The sequence below is a fragment of the Bufo bufo genome, chromosome 4 (genome assembly GCF_905171765.1).
Source record: "Bufo bufo chromosome 4, aBufBuf1.1, whole genome shotgun sequence".
NCBI lineage: Eukaryota > Metazoa > Chordata > Amphibia > Anura > Bufonidae > Bufo > Bufo bufo.
In genome coordinates, this window is record NC_053392.1 from 239993242 (window position 1) to 240003905 (window position 10664).

The window sequence follows — 10664 nt, forward strand, 5'->3', positions numbered from 1 at the left end:
GTGGGTCTGGGTGCAGTCATGTCTCAGGTAGTGAATGGAGAAGAGCACCCAGTGATGTACCTGAGTAGAAAACTGTCCCCAGCAGAAAGGAATTATGCCATCGTTGAGAAGGAGTTTCTGGCCATAAAATGGGCACTAGTCTCTCTTAGGTACTATTTACTAGGAAGGAGGTTTAGGTTAGTGTCAGACCATGCTCCCCTAAGGTGGATGCAAAAGAAGAGGGGGAATAATGCCCGAGTTACCCGCTGGTTCCTTGCACTTCAAGATTTCTCCTTCTCAGTAGAACACAGGCCAGGCAAGATGCAAGGGAATGTGTAACATCCCAGAGTATGTCACTAAACTCTGTCACCCTGCTTCATTATGTTAAGTTGTGAATGTGTTAATATCTGATGTAATCTCAATGTGCATTGCCATGTATTTATCTGTATTTTATATAATTGCTGTAATTTCCATGTACACCAGCAGGTGGCAGCAGTATATAGCAGATAGTATGCAGAAAAGTTAGTATACCTAGACTGGAATATACCATTCCAGGCTAGCTTCCCCATCTGAGGAGGAGTGGAATGTGCCCACTCTTACTTCAGAGGGAGGACAGAAGGTTCTAGGCAGTGTACCAGCCACCCCCTGTTGGGGTAGGCTGTGTGAATAGGAGCTCCCAGAAACAGGGATCCCAACAAAGGATTCAGGCCTAACCTGAGGCCTAAAGCAACATTCCCAGCCTGAGTTCCTTACCTCAGCTGGAGGACAAAGAAAGCAGCCATTGCAGAACTTCTAGATCTCCAGGATGAAACCACCATTCCCTGCGAGCAGTCCTGTAAGTACAGATTCCAGATACAAGGAGAAGATAAGTACCTCCATAGCTAGTCAGGCCCAAACCAAGCAGAACCCAAGACAGAGCAGAAGACAGATACCTGCCAGATCTATAGGCGTATGTTCAGATGCAGAATTTAGATATAATTCCTGCCACATATTGCCACTACCTGCTGGGACCCTAGACTATTGCTGTATAATTGTATGGAACTAAAGCTGCATAAGATACCATCAAGTAAAGACAAGTTGGACCCTCTTTTCTGTGTGGATTTCCATCATTCCTCCATTACTCCTATTTACAACACTTATTTTGTTGCATGTGAGCCAGGATACAGGAGTCCAGCCGTACCAAGGTAGGAGACACCGTTGACACAATACAGAGACAATATCCCCCTCTGGCATTCCTCACCTAGTACGTGTGCTCATACCATCTTAAAGGGCCCTTTTACAGTACCTGCGCAAGCTGCAACTGGCGTCACGAACTTAATTACACCCAAATCTGACCCACTGCACAGCATGCCCAAGGACCCAGTGTCCGGCTCGTTGCAAATGCAGACGCCCTGTCAAGGGTACACAGTCTGGGGGCTAAAGATGTCCAAGCCCCCGGCTTAGGACAGAGGGGGGGGGGGGGGATATGTGAGAAGGCACAAAGTGCCATAACAGATGATAGATACGTGTCACCGAGGTGCCTGGCCTCAGTGAAATGAATCGGTAATGTTTTGTCAGTAACCCTAGGTTACTGACAGTTGCTAGAGGTAGTTTAGCTGCTAGCTGCAGCTGATCCGGGCCGGGTTTCATTGGAGTAGTCAAAGAGCAGGGTGGGATGACTACTCCCACGCATCCAGGCCAGATGTTGGCTGACCTATTTAAGCCAGGAATCCCAGGAGAGCTGAGGGTATGGTTCCTAGTCTGGAAGTGTAACAGACTGGGAGTAAAGCTGTGTGGTGTGTTGCTGTGGATAAGCCTGCCGTTGCCTACTCTTTTCCCCCCTCTCCAGCGGGTGGTGGAACTCTGGAACTACAGAGGACTGTGAGTTGTACCATTTCATATGGACTGTGTTTCTTTGTGTTTACCCGCTGAAGTAAGCGAGCATTTGTGGTGAACAAAATAAAAGACTATTGTTTAAATGACACCTGAAGTCACTGTTTGAGCTGATCCCCACAGATGCTAAAAATGAAAAGAAAAAATACTTTATTCACATTTTTTTTATTAAAAACTTGGGAGAAATTGGATATATAATAGCACTTGCTAATCAGTGGTGGTAGTTCTACATACGGGTGATAGAGCAAGATAAGCCCACATAAACCCAATTAGTAAAAGTGCACAAAGTTGCAAAAGTGCGCTGATTGCCACCACTGATAAAAATGAAACACACTCTGGGACAGTGGTCCCCAACCTTTTTTGCACCAAGGACCAGTTTCATGCAAGACAATTTTCCCAGGGACCTGGTGGGGGTTTTGGGATGGGGCTTAGGGTGGGTGTGGCTTAGGGTGGGTGGGGCTTAGGGTGGGTGGGGCTTAGGGGTGCTGGTCAGCACTGACTGATTCACACGCATAAAAAAACACAAGGTGCATATTAAAATATATAAAACTTTATAACGATGGGGTTAATGGCATCAGGTACACGTGGGAGTAACTTGCTGTTAATATGAGGCACATTGTTTTATCAATTTGGACCTGCATAATAGTAAGTAACCTCATCATGTGTACCTCACATTAATGGTTAACCCAATGTTGCCCATTATTTGATGAGGTGCTTGGGGCCACTTACTTTTCATGTGAGGTACATGGGGGTACTAATGTAATAGCACCATGTACCTCAGATTAATAATAGGTGACCCCATATTCTCAAATTATGGCAACTGGCAACATTGCGGTCAATGAGTCACATTAACCCCAAATCTTGCTGACTGCCTGATACATGTTTTTTGCCTGCCTTTATTTTGAGGCAGGCTAATAATCTTGAAGTGTGTGGGACGGGTACCTGCGCCGGCTGCTTTTCAGAGCACTAATGGCTGGGGACTGGAGAACACAAGACTCAGGAGGAGGAGGCTGCCGCTGCTGCCGTTAGCCAAGCACACTAGCTGAGACGGCGCAGCGGTAAACCCTCCCCATCCCTCCTCCTACTTTAATATTAGCCACACATTCATTGGTGGCAGTGGTGCGGGCAGCATCAGAGCCTGCTCATTTTATTGGGCTCTGCGGCGGCCGCGTCATGGGCGGGAGGGATTCCCTCCCTCCGTCCATCCCTCCTTCTCCACTGACTCTGACCACTCTGATGTGCACGTCGGGCGCGCATGCACCTGGCGTATCCACTCCTCTGCGGCCCGGCAAACAATCTTTCAGGGCCGGTCCTGGGCCGCGGCCCGGCGGTTGGGGACCGCTGCTCTGGGGTATAACTCACACCCCTATGTGTTCAAAATAGCCTGTTTTAAACCCCATTACACTGACCCTGTACTCAATACACAGCAGTGTGACAAGTACACCGCAAAGACACCACTCTTGCTGTGTGATAATACAGCTGGGGCTAAGCTGGAGCACACTGAACATCAGCTAAGGATTAAAAACTCTATCCCTGCCGCTGGATACTCATTACATTTAGTTACAACCACTGTTATTGATACACTATGCACTGGCTCAACACTTTTCTTGTTTCAATCATCAGGAGCCCTACAAAAGAAGCATAGAGTACTTTCATTAAGTATACTTGGAAGTACTTCCAAGATGTACACTTGCTTGGCTATTCTCAGAACTCCATAGAATGAATTGAGCATGCTGGGAGTCGTAGTTTCACCACAGCTGGAGTGGCGGAGATTAGCCATCACTCTCTAGAGGAAGGAGTGCTGTGGCCATATTAACAGTGGTGAAAATAATGGAGTGGCACAATTGATCACCAAAGATGCCATCTACAGTAGATCAGAGCTACCCCGCCCACACACACACACACCTATGGAGGCAGCTCTCTGGCACTAGTGCGGCTGCCAAAACTAAGGGCATTTAAACTATTAACGCCTCCCATCGCCAACAAACCACACCCACCCAGCATCTTGTGATTGGAGCCTGAGACATGGCTCCGTGGCGATTCTACTATACGCGAATGCTGGCACTGTAAGTAAGGGACCTAGCAAGGGACAAAGTCCCATAAGAAACTAGGGATCAAATGGCGGATAAGCACAATTGTGAGGGGGTCACAGTCTGGGGCCCCTAAGATGAAACATATGATACTCCAATTGGATACATCTGTGACTACATTGAATAAGCTATAGTGATATAACATGCAGTTTGTGTGACTGGCCACTAGAGGCCCTTAGTCGGACAGCCCCCTTAGAACTAATAGGACCGAGATGTTGACTATTAATATATAAAAAGAAAAGTAATCTTATAGCTGCACCTGATTGGCTTTCTTATTGAAATAGACTGTAAAAAATAGCTTCTTATTTATTTTGTGCATTTTGTTATTTTGTTGCCATGTCCTAACTTCCTGGGAAAAGCTAGAGGGGCTGTAGAAAGGAAGTGGCAGGAGGACAGAGAGTCGGCAGTTGGAGAGCAACGGATTCAGACGTGTCTGCTAAATTGTTTACCTGAGGTGTCCTGTGATCAGCCAGAGATTGAAGGCTTTATCCACAGCAAGCAAGGGACGATTGGTGAATATCTGCTGCCTGCTAAAGAGGATCTGTAGTCTTCATTTATAATCAGGAGCTGAGGAGACCAGAGGCCTGCCTGCCCTGAGGCCAGCGGTGAATCATCATCAAGAAAACCAAGCTGCCATTCAAGCCTGCACTGGAGATCTCAGCCTGAAGCATTTTACACTCGGTTAGGCCTCATGCACACGACCGTATTTTTTCACGGTCCGCAAAACGGGGTTCCGTTGGTCCGTGACCGTTTTTTCATCCATGGGTCTTCTTTGATTTTTGGAGGATCCACGGACATGAAAAAAAAGTCGTTTTGGTGTCCGACTGGCCGTGCGGAGCCAAACGGATCCGTCCTGAATTACAATGCAAGTCAATGGGGACGGATCCGTTTGACGTTGACACAATATGGTGCAATTTCAAACGGATCCGTCCCCCATTGACTTTCAATGTAAAGTCAGGAGTTAATATACCATAGGATCTGAGTTTTCTCCAATCCGATGGTATATTTTAACTTGAAGCGTCCCCATCACCATCGGATTTGAGTTACATCGTGAAATTCAGATCCGACAGTATATTCTAACACAGAGGCGTTCCCATAGTGATGGGGACTCTTCTAGTTAGAATATACGACGAACTGTGTACATGGCTGCCCCCTCCCCCCCTCTATTGTAATTTCATTGGTGGCCAGTGTGCGGCCTCCGTTGGCCCCCCTCCCCCCTCTATCGTAATTTCATTGGTGGCCAGTGTGCGGCCTCCGTCGGCCCCCCCCCCCCCCCCCCTCTATTGTAATTTCATTGGTGGCCAGTGTGCGGCCTCCCCTCTCCCCCCCCCCCCGCCCGATCATTGGTGGCAGCAGAGATTCCGATCGGAGTCCCAGTTTAATCGCTCTGGGGCTCCGATCGGTAACCATGGCAACCAGGACGCTACTGCAGGCCTGGTTGCCATGGTTACTTAGCAATATTACAATATTAGAAGCATCATACTTACCTGCTGGCTGCTAAGCTGTCTGTGTCCGGCCGGGAGCTCCTCCTACTGGTAAGTGACAGATCATTAAGCAATGCGCCGCACAGACCTGTCACTTACCAGTAGGAGGAGCTCCCGGCCGGACACAGACAGCGCAGCAGCCAGCAGGTAAGTATGATACTTCTAATATTGTAATATTGCTAAGTAACCATGGCAACCAGGCCTGCAGTAGTGTCCTGGTTGCCATGGTTACCGATCGGAGCCCCAGAGCGATTAAACTGGGACTCCGATCGAAATCTCCGCTGCCACCAATGATCGGTCGGGCGGGGGGGAGAGGGGAGGCCGCACACTGGCCACCAATGAAATTACAATGGAGGGGGGGGAGGGGGGCCGACGGAGGCCGCACACTGGCCACCAATGAAATTACAATAGAGGGGGGGGAGGGGGGCCGACGGAGGCCGCACACTGGCCACCAATGAAATTACAATAGGGGGGGGAGGGGGGCCGACAGTGGCCGGGGGAGGCCGCACACTGGCCACCAATGATATTACAATAGGGGGGGTGGGCTGGGGAGGCCGCACACTGGCCACCAATGATATTCAAACTGGGGAGGGAGGGGGGTCTGCCCCCTGCTGCCTGGCAGCCCCTGATCTCTTACAGGGGGCTATGATACGCACAATTAACCCCTTCAGGTGCAGCACCTAAGGGGTTAATTGTGCGGATCACAGCCCCTTGTAAGAGATCGGGTGCTGCCAGGCAGCAGGGGGCAGTCATGTACACAGTTCATAGTATATTCTTACTAGAAGCGTCCTCATCACTATGGGAACGCCTCTGTGTTAGAATATACTGTCGGATATAAGTTTTCCCGAACTCATCTCTGAAAAAGCTTTTATGCAGACGGATCTTCGGATCCGTCTGTATGAAAGTAACCTACGGATCACGGACGCGGATTCCAATCTTGTGTGCATCCGTGTTCTTTCACGGACCCGCGAAAAAAAACGGAAAATGGCACAACGCCTCGTCAAATTCGCCAATAATCCAAATTTGATAAGACTCTGATGGCCTGATGCGAGGAAACAGTAGAGATTCTCTATCACATCACAGGGCATGTTTATATGCCTGTTTGAGGACATTGGGGGGTATCCACGGCATATAAACCGCTATCTTAGATCTTTGGCAGCTAACCGAAAATCGTTGATGTTGGTACAGTTGCGGGGGAGGCTCAAGTACTGGCCTTTAGGAATATCTTGTTTGAGGGTTACTGGATGACAGATCTCAGAACAAATTAGATGTATAACAGTCATATAGGTGTCTGTAAAGTGAGTATTATCTTAGAGTATTGGACCCTTTTAAAATATAGCTTTTATTAATTCTAATAAAAAAGAGAATAAGTCACAGGGTGATTTGTTATCTTTTTAATTAGAATTAATAAAAGCTATATTTTAAAAGGGTCCAATACTCTAAGATAATACTTACTGGATGACAGCTTTGCCACTCAAGCAGGCTATCTGTTGTAGTTTTTTTCCAAGACAGCCTAGTACCAATAACACCCTGGAATCCTTATAAATTGTAAGATCCAAAAACGTAATGGTGGAATTGTGGATCTCTGAGGTGAAATAGAGACCCCAATCATTGACATTAAGGATTTGAACAAATGAGTCAAAACTGTCCCCTTGCCACAGGATCAGCACGTCATCAATGTACCTTAGCCAAAGTACAGTCGTGGCCAAAAGTTTTAAGAATTACATAAATATTGGAAATTGGAAAAGTTGCTGCTTAAGTTTTTATAATAGCAATTTGCATATACTCCAGAATGTTATGAAGAGTGATCAGATGAATTGCATAGTCCTTCTTTGCCATGAAAATTAACTTAATCCCAAAAAAACCTTTCCACTGTATTTCATTGCTGTCATTAAAGGACCTGCTGAGATCATTTCAGTAATCGTCTTGTTAACTCAGGTGAGAATGTTGACGAGCACAAGGCTGGAGATCATTATGTCAGGCTGATTGGGTTAAAATGGCAGACTTGACATGTTATGGTTCAATAAGATTTTATTATTATTATTATCAACAGCGACTTAAAAAAATCAAAATAGACAAATCGCCAGGACCGGATGGCATACACCCCCGTATCCTAAGGGAATTAAGTAATGTCATAGCCAGACCCTTATTTCTGATATTTGCGGACTCTGTACTAACAGGGAATGTCCCACAGGATTGGCGCATGGCAAATGTGGTGCCAATATTCAAAAAGGGTCCAAAAACAGAGCCTGGAAACTATAGGCCGGTAAGTTTAACATCTGTTGTGGGTAAACTGTTTGAAGGTTTTCTGAGAGATGCTATGTTAGAGCATCTTATGGGAAATAAGCAAATAACGCCATATCAGCATGGCTTCGTGAGGGATCGGTCATGTCAAACTAATTTAATCAGTTTCTATGAGGAGGTAAGTACTAGACTTGACAGCGGCAAATCAATGGATGTCGTGTATCTGGACTTCTCCAAAGCATTTGACACTGTACCTCATAAAAGGTTAGTATATAAAATGAGAATGCTCGGACTCGGAGACAACGTCTGTAAGTGGGTAAGTAACTGGCTCAATGATAGAAAGCAGAGGGTGGTTATTAACGGTACATACTCAGATTGGGTCACTGTCACTAGTGGAGTACCTCAGGGGTCAGTATTGGGCCCTATTCTCTTCAATATATTTATTAATGATCTTGTAGAAGGCTTGCATAGTAAAATATCAATTTTCGCAGATGACACTAAACTGTGTAAAGTAATTAACACTGAAGAGGACAGTATACTACTACAGAGGGATCTGGATAGATTGGAGGCTTGGGCAGATAAGTGGCAGATGAGGTTTAACACTGAGAAATGTAAAGTTATGCACATGGGAAGGAATAATGCAAGTCACCCGTACATACTAAATGGTAAAACACTCGGTAACACTGACATGGAAAAGGATCTAGGAATTTTAATAAACAGCAAACTAAGCTGCAAAAAACAGTGTCAGGCAGCGGCTGCCAAGGCCAATAAGATAATGGGTTGCATCAAAAGGGGCATAGATGCCCGTGATGAGAACATATTCCTACTACTTTACAAATCACTGGTCAGACCACACATGGAGTACTGTGTACAGTTCTGGGCTCCTGTAAACAAGGCAGACATAGCAGAGCTGGAGAGGGTCCAGAGGAGGGCAACTAAAGTAATAACTGGAATGGGGCAACTACAGTACCCTGAAAGATTATCAAAATTAGGGTTATTCACGTTAGAAAAAAGACGACTGAGGGGAGATCTAATTACTATGTATAAATATATCAGGGGGCAGTACAGAGATCTATCCCATCATCTATTTATCCCCAGGACTGTGACTGTGACGAGGGGACATCCTCTGCGTTTGGAGGAAAGAAGGTTTGTACACAAACATAGAAAAGGGTTCTTTACGGTAAGAGCAGTGAGACTATGGAACTCTCTGCCTGAGGAGGTGGTGATGGTGAGTACAATAAAGGAATTCAAGAGGGGCCTGGATGTATTTCTGGAGTGTAATAATATTACAGGCTATAGCTACTAGAGAGGGGTCGTTGATCCAGGGAGTTATTCTGATTGCCTGATTGGAGTCGGGAAGAAATTTTTTATTCCCCTAAAGTGAGGAAAATTGGCTTCTACCTCACAGGGTTTTTTTTGCCTTCCTCTGGATCAACTTGTAGGATGACAGGCCGAACTGGATGGACAAATGTCTTTTTTCGGCCTTATGTACTATGTTACTATGTTACTATCAATTACAATCATAAGAGAACATCACAAATTGCAGTATACATCAGACTTGACATGTTAAAAGGAGGGTGATGCTTGAACTCATTGTTCTTCCATTGTTAACCATGGTGACCTGCAAAGAAACGCGTGCAGCCATCATTGCGTTGCATAAAAATGGCTTCACAGGCAAGGATATTGTGGCTACTAAGATTGCACCTCAATCAACAATTTATAGGATCATCAAGAACTTCAAGGAAAGAGGTTCAATTCTTGTTAAGAAGGCTTCAGGGCGTCCAAGAAAGTCCAGCAAGCGCCAGGATCGTCTCCTAAAGAGGATTCAGCTGCGGGATCGGAGTGCCACCAGTGTAGAGCTTGCTCAGGAATGGCAGCAGGCAGGTGTTAGCGCATCTGCACGCACAGTGAGGCGAAGACTTTTGAAAGATGGCCTGGTGTCAAGAAGGGCAGCAAAGAAGCCACTTCTCTCCAAAAAAAAACATCAGGGACAGATTGATCTTCTGCAGAAAGTATGGTGAATGGACTGCTGAGGACTGGGGCAAAGTCAAATTCTCCGATGAAGCCTCTTTCCGATTGTTTGGGGCATCTGGAAAAAGGCTTGTCCGGAGAAGAAAAGGTGAGCGCTACCATCAGTCCTGTGTCATGCCAACAGTAAAGCATCCTGAGACCATTCATGTGTGGGGTTGCTTCTCATCCAAGGGAGTGGGCTCACTCACAATTTTGCCCAAAAACACAGCCATGAATAAAGAATGGTACCAAAACACCCTCCAACAGCAACTTCTTCCAACAATCCAACAACGGTTTAGTGAAGAACAATGCATTTTCCAGCACGATGGAGCACCGTGCCATAAGGCAAAAGTGATAACTAAGTGGCTCGGGGACCAAAACGTTGACATTTTGGGTCCATGGCCTGGAAACTCCCCAGATCTTAATCCCATTGAGAACTTGTGGTCAATCCTCAAGAGGATTGACAAACAAAAACCCACTAATTCTGACAAACTCCAACAAGTGATTATGAAAGAATGGGTTGCTATCAGTCAGGAATTGGCCCAGAAGTTGATTGAGAGCATGCCCAGTCGAATTGCAGAGGTCCTGAAAAAGAAGGGCCAACACTGCAAATACTGACTCTTTGCATAAATGTCATGTAATTGTCGATAAAAGCCTTTGAAACGTATGAAGTGCATGTAATTATATTTCACTGCATCACAGAAACAACTGAAACAAAGACCTAAAAGCAGTTTAGCAGCAAACTTTGTGAAAACTAATATTTGTGTCATTCTCAAAACTTTTGGCCACGACTGTACAATTGATGACGCAAATTTGGTCCTTTTTTCTCCAAAAACCTCATCGCGTTCCCTGCCTCCCAAATAAAGGTTTGTGTATATGGGGGCACAGGGGCTCCCCATCGCCACACCCCTTACTTGGTGGTAGATTTTCCTGTTGAACATGAAATTATTGTGTTCTAGAATGAATTTCAACAGCTGTAATACCA